A 10,222-nucleotide genomic window follows, 5' to 3' on the forward strand; every position below is an offset into this window, starting at 1 on the left:
GGAAATTTGTTTTTGTCCTCCGACCAGCCGGATTTTTTAGGTGGCGCACCAGTCACCTAGCTGTGTTTGGAAATTTGTTTTGTCCTCCGACCAGCCGGATTTTTTCGGTGGCGCACCAGTCACCTAGCTGTGTTTGGAAATTTGTGTTTGTCCTTCGACCAGCCGGATTTTTTCGGTGGCGCACCAGTCACCTAGCTGTGTTTGGAAATTTGTTTTTGTCCTCCGACCAGCCGGATTTTTTAGGTAGCGCACCAGCCACCTAGCTGTGTCTGGAAATTTGTGTTTGTCCTTCGACCAGGCGGATTTTTTCGGTGGCGCACCAGTCACCTAGCTGTGTTTGGAAATTTCTTTTTGTCCTCCGACCAGCCGGATTTTTTCGGTGGCGCACCAGTCACCTAGCTGTGTTTGGAAATTTATGTTTGTCCTTCGACCAGCTGGATTTTTCGGTGGCGCACCAGTCACCTAGCTGTGTTTGGAAATTTGTGTTTGTCCTTCGACCAGGCGGATTTTTTTCGGTGGCGCACCAGTCAGCTAGCTGTGTTTGCAAATTTGTGTTTGTCCTTCGACCAGGCGGATTTTTTCGGTGGCGCACCAGTCACCTAGCTGTGTTTGGAAATTTGTGTTTGTCCTTCGACCAGGCGGATTTTTTCGGTGGCGCACCAGTCACCTAGCTGTGTTTGGAAATTTGTGTTTGTCCTTCGACCAGGCGGATTTTTTCGGTGGCGCACCAGTCACCTAACTGTGTTTGGAAATTTGTGTTTGTCCTTCGACCAAACGGATTTTTTCGGTGGCGCACCAGTCACCTAGCTGTGTTTGGAAATTTGTGTTTGTCCTTCGACCAGGCGGATTTTTTCGGTGGCGCGCCAGTCACCTAGCTGTTTTTGGAAATTTGTGTTTGTCCTTCGACCAGGCGGATTTTTTTCGGTGGCGCACCAGTCACCTAGCTGTGTTTGCAAATTTGTGTTTGTCCTTCGACCAGGCGGATTTTTTTCGGTGGCGCACCAATCACCTAGCTGTGCTTGCAAATTTGTGTTTGTCCTTCGACCAGGCGGATTTTTTTCGGTGGCGCACCAGTCACCTAGTTGTGTTTGCAAATTTGTGTTTGTCCTTCGACCAGGCGGATTTTTTCGGTGGCGCACCAGTCACCTAGCTGTGTTTGGAAATTTGTGTTTGTCCTTCGACCAGGCGGATTTTTTCGGTGGCGCACCAGTCACCTAGCTGTGTTTGGAAATTTGTGTTTGTCCTTCGACCAGGCGGATTTTTTTCGGTGGCGCACCAGTCACCTAGCTGTGTTTGCAAATTTGTGTTTGTCCTTCGACCAGGCGGATTTTTTTCGGTGGCGCACCAGTCACCTAGCTGTGTTTGCAAATTTGTGTTTGTCCTTCGACCAGGCGGATTTTTTTCGGTGGCGCACCAGTCACCTAGCTGTGTTTGCAAATTTGTGTTTGTCCTTCGATCAGGCGGATTTTTTTCGGTGGCGCACCAGTCACCTAGCTGTGTTTGGAAATTTGTGTTTGTCCTTCGACCAGGCGGATTTTTTCGGTGGCGCACCAGTCACCTAGCTGTGTTTGGAAATTTGTGTTTGTCCTTCGACCAGCCGGATTTTTTTCGGTGGCGCACCAGTCACCTAGCTGTGTTTGCAAATTTTTGTTTGTCCTTCGACCAGGCGGATTTTTTCGGTGGCGCACCAGTCACCTAGCTGTGTTTGGAAATTTGTGTCTGTCCTTTGTCCCCCTTGTTCCCCTTCTCCAGGGATTGTATTCGTCATTCTTCTCCAGCTCGCTTGCACCTTTGCAATAATTACATTATCGTCAATACTTGACTGCCTTGTACAGCCGTGTCTATCGGTGTGTTGAGCCAAAATTGAGGCAAATCAGAGACCCTAAAAAAATCGCTGGAGCACCCTTTCAAGCGCCTACATTTCAAGTAAGCATATATTAAAGCTTCGCGCGAGAATGGGAATCTGGCGTATGCTCGTGGTGCTCGAAAGACACTAAATAAAGAGCTATAAAATCTTTCTCACGTGCTGAGATCTGCCCCCATGATAGAGTGAATGCCTGTTTGCAAGCAGGCGCAGAAGATGGCGTCAAAGTCGTTTTGTACATTGCGCTTCCCCTCCAAACGCCTTAGCAGACTGGCCGGTGCTTGCAACGGTCCATTCGGGCGTCTGAGAGCCACTCGATCGACGCTTCAGAGGAATGGAACTTGCGCCATTATGGTACGTCAAATCATCAGTCCTCTCCCCCTTTGCAAGTCACCCTCGCTCTCGCAAATCAGCCCCTCCTGCGACAACGATGCCTCAATGCTTCCTTTTTTTGTTTGCTGCTGCGCGTGCGTTTTCAGGGTCGTGCGCCCGAGTTATGCGCCGTTAAAAGGAAGGAGACGGATGCTCAATTTTCCCTCCCTCAATTCGTTCTTCGGTTCTAATGAACGACCCGCTCCACGACTGCTTGTATTGCTTGCTAAGCATAGAGAAGTATGATGCAACCTTCCTACAAGACGTTCGCATGCAGGCACGCTGGAAAAGCTGGTCTGGCTACCCTGGATGGAAAATGGTGCGTTTGGGCGCATGTCTGGCAACAGTGGGCACGACTTAACAAGGCATGACTCTCAGACGCGACGCCAGCCAAAGGATAGCGGCGCTCAGAGGCCGTACCATGCAAACGTCTCCAAGGTGATTTTTCATCTTTTTCCTTTATTTCGTCTAAAACAGAACCCTTTGAAAGGCGTTGATGTGACACTTGAACCTCAGATGTTACCGAATTACGAGACCTTTAGTATTTTACATCGTTCATAATTTTGCTTTGTTTTCATTTTGTGCCCTAGAAGGAGTAATCGTACGAGTAATTGGACATATTTTTCAGTCATCTTTGTGGCTTCAAAAGGGTTTCTTTCGGGAGTCATTAAAATTTCTCTTTCCACAACCGTATACGACTGAAGAATCTATATATTTCGGTACATTCTTCTGAATACGGATATACATGTAAACTAAAACGTCTTGCATGTAGCAAATATTAGTAGCACAAACTCTGAGTTGGTGGGGCAGAACTTATTGAATAAATGCATGTAATGCAAGACGAATACTCTTATAATCCTGTGACCTGAACAAGTAGTACGAAAATTTATGCAGCAGATCGGTGCGATAGGCATACCTAAAGAAAACAGCTCCGGATAAACACACGGACGAGGAATAAGGACAGGACAAAACACACACAAAAAAAGAAGAGAAACGAAACGATGACTCGTGAAGGGGTCGAACTAAATATATTTTAATCGAGGGTGATGAAGATTGTAAGATATGACTTTTTCTCGGTAGTTTATCCAAAGATAAAAAGAGCAAAATATGAAACGGGAGATTTAATCTTGACTAATTGTCCTTCTGGTTTACTCTTTTGCGTCCGGCATTTGTGCCCTCCCGTGTCGCAACCCTCCTGTGCAGCCAATCACGGCCTCGCAGTCTCCGGCAGCGTGCATACGTAATTGTATACATGCTACGTTGACAACTGCCCCGTCGAAGCTTTTTTTTTTTTTTTTTTTTTTTTATCGGTGGAGCGTATGTCGCGGGTTTCGCTTTTAAAAAAGTCACCGAACTCCCGCCATGACGGTGCTATGGTGGCTAGAAGGGGAGGTGGCGCCATTGGCCGCTGCGGAGTGTAGCAGCGGCGGTGCTGCTGTCGAGTCACTTAGATCGGTCGGCTTGCCGGGCGACCGCCCACGAGCGCGCTGCAAGGCCGGCGGTTCGGCCGTTGTCGGTGGCATTTCATACTCACAGGAACATTTGTTTGTTCCAAAAGTCCCACAATAGCACAGGGCATATTTACATTTGCGCGCACAAAAAAAAAAAAAAAAAAAAAAAAAAGGAGATATGAGCGACAGTACGCTCATGCGAAATACGGGTACACTTCGTGGAACGAGGGCCGATTTTTCTTTTTTTTTCATTGGTTGCTAATATATTCACACGTGGACGTACATTCAGTTTCTGCTCATTTTCTGAAAAGCTAGCCTCTCATCTTGCTCTGATAAGGTGTGGTAAAATACCTGCTAAGAGAATTTCTTAAAATACGCGCACACTGCTTCGCTGTGCGTCTCATCTCGAAGCATCGCAGGTTGTAAGAGAGCGTGGACATTAGAAAGGTACAAAAATAAAGACATGGTGTGCTGGGCGTAAATACAATGCTGATTTTCTGAACGAACAAGAGCTCTAAAAATATTTCCTGGGATAAATTTAAAGCGCATGAGCTACGTAATGCGACGAAGCTTCAAATAGCGCATCCGCCTCCTTCGTTCTTCTTTCGCCTTGTTTTCCGCTGGACCAGAAAATGTAGCCTAGTTACCGCATAAAACATGATGAGGCTGTTGCTCACCTCCTTGCTATGTTCACTGCAACCAATCGCGCCCAGCTTATTTCTTGTCAGAGAAGAAATCAGGTCCATTGCGCTATTTTACTTTAGCTTGTTCAAGCTGAAACCGTAGGTGAACGAGTTTTCCATGTTTATAACGAAGGCTTGGAGTTCCGGAGAAGGATAGAGCAGCCCCCCTCGTCGAGCTCTTCTCTTGCGTCAAGCAAGCTTCTGCGGGAAGTTCAGAACCAGCTGTAAGCCACCATACCAGCTGGCAGAAGCAGCACTCTTGAGCACTTGTCGCATTTGTCCTTTTTGAGCATTTTGCGCGCAACATAACCAGTGACATAGTCGATAATATGAGAGTAACTGCTTGATGAGACGGGGAGCAGCTGTGATCGCCAAAGATATCGCACGACACGAAACGTTCGTGAACTTCATTCAAACGTCCAATGTCCATGAGCTCATCAAGCATCTTCTGACTTTCTTTTGGGTTCTTGCTGCTTCCATGGAGTAGGCTTTTTATCAGTGCGAACGAGACATTCTTATTTGCAGGGGCATTTGCTAAACTCCAAAAAGCGAAGCGGTTTGCTGAAACCAAGAACTGTGGTGGAGTTGGATGGTCATTTCTCCGCTTGGGAGGTTTGTCCATTCTCGCTGGAGTCGTGAGGACGCGTCAAAGTGACTTTGGATGTGCTCTGGACGAAATAAACACGACAAATGCAGTTTAGAATCGCAACAAGTCCGAGCGTTGCCGCTCGAAACAAATCTAAGAAGCTACGCGGGCGCCACTTATCGTTAGCATCAGCGGCGTAGACTTCCCAATTTCTCGGAGGGGGCAGGCTGAGAAGTTCTCCGGGGGGTAGGGGAGGGGGGGGTGCTGCTGCGCGTTACCTTTTCGCCAGCACTGGAGATGGAAGCTAACGAAAGCACGCTGGGATTCCATTTCCCATGTATGTTTTCAATAAATGCAACGTGGGCGGTATTTTGTTTACATGCCACTAGTAGAAGCTCGTTACATTGCACGTAAATAGCGTCTCGGTAAAGGATCATGGCCCGGGCCCGCGAGGGGGGGGGGGGGGGGGGGGGGGGAAGGGGGGCACGAGCCCCGATGCCCCCCGGAAGTCTACGCCTATGGTTAGCATGAATAACTGATACACGCCCCGCCGTTCGCTGCCCGCCGTGAAGCACCCACCTCCCCTTCTAACCACCATAAGAGGGCATTGCTAAATCACTTGCGCTTGTTTACAAACCGCTCATTCACGTATTTTTTTTTCCCGTTCTTTTTCATTTCGTCGTCACTTTGGCGTGTAAAGGCAGAACCAAAAAGGCAGAAGCAGTCATGATATTTGCTATCAACTGTTTTCGAAACAACCCAATCAGCGACACGGAAACTACGATGTGCTTTGCTCCGTTCGCAGCGTAGGATCACGGCTTCGCATTCCACAAGAGAAACGTGTTTTGCGCTTATCGCCTTGGCTCCCCTGTCTGCTGAAGAGGAAATAAGATTAGGACAGTATGTCTCACGGTTTCATTTCATTGTATGAAGGTTTATAAAGCTGAAGATTGCATCTGATTTTCAACCGAATGATCCGAGCAGACACACAGCCGAAGCCTCGACAAAACTCGCGTGCCTGCTGCAGACGTGAAGCGATGGAAAGACATACCCAGTAGCAAAGACGTCAAGGACACCGGCAACCCATATCCTAGGGCAAACACGAAAGCTGCGAGTCTAAATTGCGCAAAAAGCACCGATCTAGCCTTTGCCAGCAGTTACATGTTGCGGCGCTCGGCGGTAGGGCAGCCTAGGAGGCGCTAGCGTCGAAGTGAGAGAGGCAGAGACTCGCCGAGAAGAGGAAAGAGCGAGAAATTCTCGAGGGAAAAAGGGCTTGCGGCTACTTACTGATGCGGCGCTGGTACTGGCGCAGTAAATATAAAATAAGAAAATCGAAATGGTCATGGATGCAAAAGTATAAATGCGTTCTCACTTGCGCTCGCACTCCAATATATCTGCGTGACATTTTGGCGACTTTTCCACAAGGTAAAGCACGTTGATATGTCCCGGTAACGAAGGTCACAGAACAACCGCCCATAACACCGCCGCTGATTTTCGCTTTGCTGTGCCTGGTGGAGGCCTGTCACGATTTTGGAATAAATGAGCATCTTATTCCCTACTTATTGCCTGCAAATGTCGCAAGAATTACTGTGGAGATGTGGCTTTGTTTACCTATTGTTTCCTATGGGGCGTGCGGTTTGCTTATATGAGCGCTAAACTCCCCTTCCCCTTCCCCCTTCCCCCCAAACATAAGAAATAAAGTACTGTTTTGTTTAGATGTCAAGGTAGTACACGCAACGCAACAATCCCCCCCCCCCCCCCCCCCCCCCCGAAAAAAAAAAATAGCGATATATTGACGTCGCCCCGACTTCTTTTGAGTTATGAGAGATTCCGAAAGATGCTTCTATATATGGACACATCAACCCCGAAATAAAAGCATATGTTTCCGATTCGCTCGAATGCGTCTCGTAAAATAAATATTCTGGATATTTCTTTTTCAGTGACAGCTTATTTTGTCAAAAATGTTTCTTATGTTGGCATCTACAAAAAGTTGTTTTGGGAATTAGTTCATCGGCAATTTGAAGTTTTAGGGGCCACTCAGAAGGGAGGATGGTACATGTAGGTAGTGACGAGAGCAGCTTAACTTGGGTTCATATCGTCCCACTCCCAAAATGCGCTTGAACACTAAAGAAATGGACTCATATTGCGAAGTGCACAGTAGGCGATCCGATGTTTGGAGCTGGGCAGGGAGCCGCCGTAAAACTTTCGGGGCACGTTCGTCGCTCAGGGGCTGCGAGTGTTTGCAGAATTGCGGTTCGACGAGTCGAGAACTCAGGGCATGTCACCAGAAAATATTCGGACGTCTCGGAAACGTTACATGGCGCGCAAACGAGGTTGTAAATTTTTCCCGGCACAAAATAGGAACGGTCACGTCTCGGAAGTGCTAGCGACACGTTGTGGGTTCGCGTGGGATCTCCTGCTGGAACGGCCACTTATTCTTCGTCTGCGGCCTGTTCATAATAAGAAAACTGGTTTCTTGCTACTCCCGCTGCCATCGCTCGCCTATGGCTCGATAGGATATGTACCTCAGTGTGTGGGAGATGGGCTCAAGTGGCAGGACACATAAGTCCTGTATGAAACAATTTTCGCTAATGAGTCAGCACTTACGTGGCCTGGTGGTGGCAGTACCTGTATTACCAGGGCACAGGAGGATTGTACGTCCGCTTCGACTTTACTTTGAGTTAAGACGCGTAAATCTTTCTTGCTTTGGCTTACCACCACGTCGATCGTGGCCCCATGAAGGATCACTTGGTGGTGGGTAAGACACTTTCAGGTTTAATGCGTCGATGCTGGAAAGAACCGTGTCAGTTGAGTCAGTGTGTGTGTGTGTGTGTGTGTGTGTGTGTGTGTGTGTGTGTGTGTGTGTGTGTGTGCGCGCGCGCGCGTGCGTGTGTGTGTGTGTGTGCGTGCGTGTTTTTCGCTCAAACGTTGCGTATTCTCCGCCTGTGCCTGAGTCAGCCAAAGCGTTTCTATAGAAAATGACGCGTCGAAGGCAGCGACGGAGTCCAGCTACGCTATAGAAGGCTGGCAGTTTTCTACCTGCCTTTGGATGCCGTAGCTCCTGGGAGACTTGCAGTCACTCGGCGCAGCCCCAGGGAAGGACAGGCAACTTACTGGCTCTTGCAATGGTCGCCACTGGAAGATAAAGTTATTCAATTAATTCAGGCACTTGGAGCAGTACCGGCGTGCGTGTTCAATAGGAGCAGTGACCGTGTGGCAATTATCTGATAGTGATAGAGCAGATCAGGGCGTCACAATACTCATATTGAACACAGATGAAGAGCGAACGCTTTCTTGGGTTCCCAACACGCTTCCATAGCACAGGCGTATACACCGAAGCAGTGTTTTTAAAACCATTTAATGTGACCCAAACTGGGGTAAAACAACGCGCATTTTTCTTTATTTATCGTAGCATGCGTGTCTGTAGAATTCCATGGCATACATTTATTTACTCGCAGTGCTTAAAGGCTCGGGAATATAGCATAGAAAGGAATCCGAATTCTTACCTGGGGTTGATAAACGCGCGGTATTTGATTATTAGCACACAACCAAATCTGCTCATTTTAGAAATGCTCCTGTTGAATGTGGCCCCCATGGGCTCGGTAAGAAACTGTTCGAACGTCTCACAGTGTCAGGAACTAGTCACGAGACAACATTTCTTCCGCTTCAGTTTAAACCATTAATATCGGCCTCTAGACAAAACTTCAAGAACCCCTCGGCCATGACCTCTGAATACCATCAATAGAGATCATCCCGCCTTAGCTTCCATCGGAAAAGCTATCTCCCTTCAGCTGGACTTAATGGACACCAGTCATACTGGAGGCTGTTTAAATAGCGCTATTACTGCACCATCTACCACAGAACTCTCGAAAACGGTGACTGCTTCATTAGTAGCGGCCTGTAAAAATGTCATGACTACCGCAGCCATAATCACGAAGGAACCGCACGAAACAGCCGCTTTGTTTCCAGCAAACGTCTGCCAGGACGTCCAAATGACGGCACGTAAAACCAAGCTACCGCGTAACCATTAAGTCTGCCGGAGAAAACTACCGTACCGAGCGGTCGGCTAATTGGAACGTTCCAGGCATTGGGCCGATCAAAAGCAGCACTAGAATCTCCCTGCCCTTTTCTCAAACCCTCTTCCAATCCGCTACCGTGCATCGCAGTGAGCCTGCCAACCAAACCGGTTTCATTAATTTCTGGCAGCAAGAGGCTGGCCAGCAGGCGGCTTTCCCGGGAGCATAGATGAGTGCGCCCCTTTTAACGAGTGAAGCTTAGAGGCACTTGATTCTCAGATGTTCTTGTGGGCGCCGTCATTTTGCGGCTTTATGAAGAGCAATGATAATTCGAAAATTCCACTTCCTTGGCTTTAGATGCGGTGTGAGCAAGCTCAGGTCCTTTTCCTCTATCGCATACCCTTTTAACACATTTGCAAGGCGGAAAAACCTGCGTTCCATTCGAAACAGCTTCAGAGAACCAGGCTTGTGCCTGTTACTTCAAAAATGTCATGGATTACCGTTACATTTTACTTTCACGTTACTTTACCCGTACATTTCTGAAGAAGACAATAAAAACAATTTTGATGTTTTCGAAAATGTTTTGCAAAAGTACATTTCCTTTTTCATACGCCCGCGTTATATTATTTATTGTAAAATCAAAATACTTTATTTAAGAGAAAAAGTATAGGTGGACTCCGTTCACCTGTAAGCTGCCAAGGCAGCGAAAGCTGCAACCAGACTCGTCGTCCAGTTAGCTTATGGCGACTGGAAATTATCCCTGGAACTCCGAGACAAAGCTAGCGGTGCGCGTTCTCAGTAACCGCCTCTCCCTCCGTTGGGATATCGAGAAGAGAACGCCTACTTGGCGTTGTCCTCATTACCTTTGTTTTTCACATATCTGTATATGCCTGGCACCTTTTTTTAGTGGTTCTCTAGTGACCAGTTAAACAAAAAATCGTGTTTTCGGCTTTGTTGCTGCTGAATTGCCTAATCATATTGCTCCAGTGTCTGTATTACGTTCGTAAGTTTAAGAAGTAACGAGTAATTAAAGTAATTTGTTACCAATATTTTGAAGCGAAATTACATTACAAATTACTGCCGCAAAAAAAAAAAAGAGTAACATGGCAGTTACAAAATTACTCGAAAAAGTAACGGATTACAAGTAATCCGTTACTTGTAACAGATAACTTCCCAAGTCTGAGTAGGAGGCGGCAAACGTCAACAAAAGCGTCACTTTCCACGGAGGTTAAGCGACGCTATATCTCGCT

The sequence above is a fragment of the Ixodes scapularis genome, unplaced genomic scaffold (genome assembly GCF_016920785.2).
Source record: "Ixodes scapularis isolate PalLabHiFi unplaced genomic scaffold, ASM1692078v2 PGA_scaffold9__187_contigs__length_104089568, whole genome shotgun sequence".
NCBI classification, from domain to species: Eukaryota; Metazoa; Arthropoda; class Arachnida; order Ixodida; family Ixodidae; genus Ixodes; species Ixodes scapularis.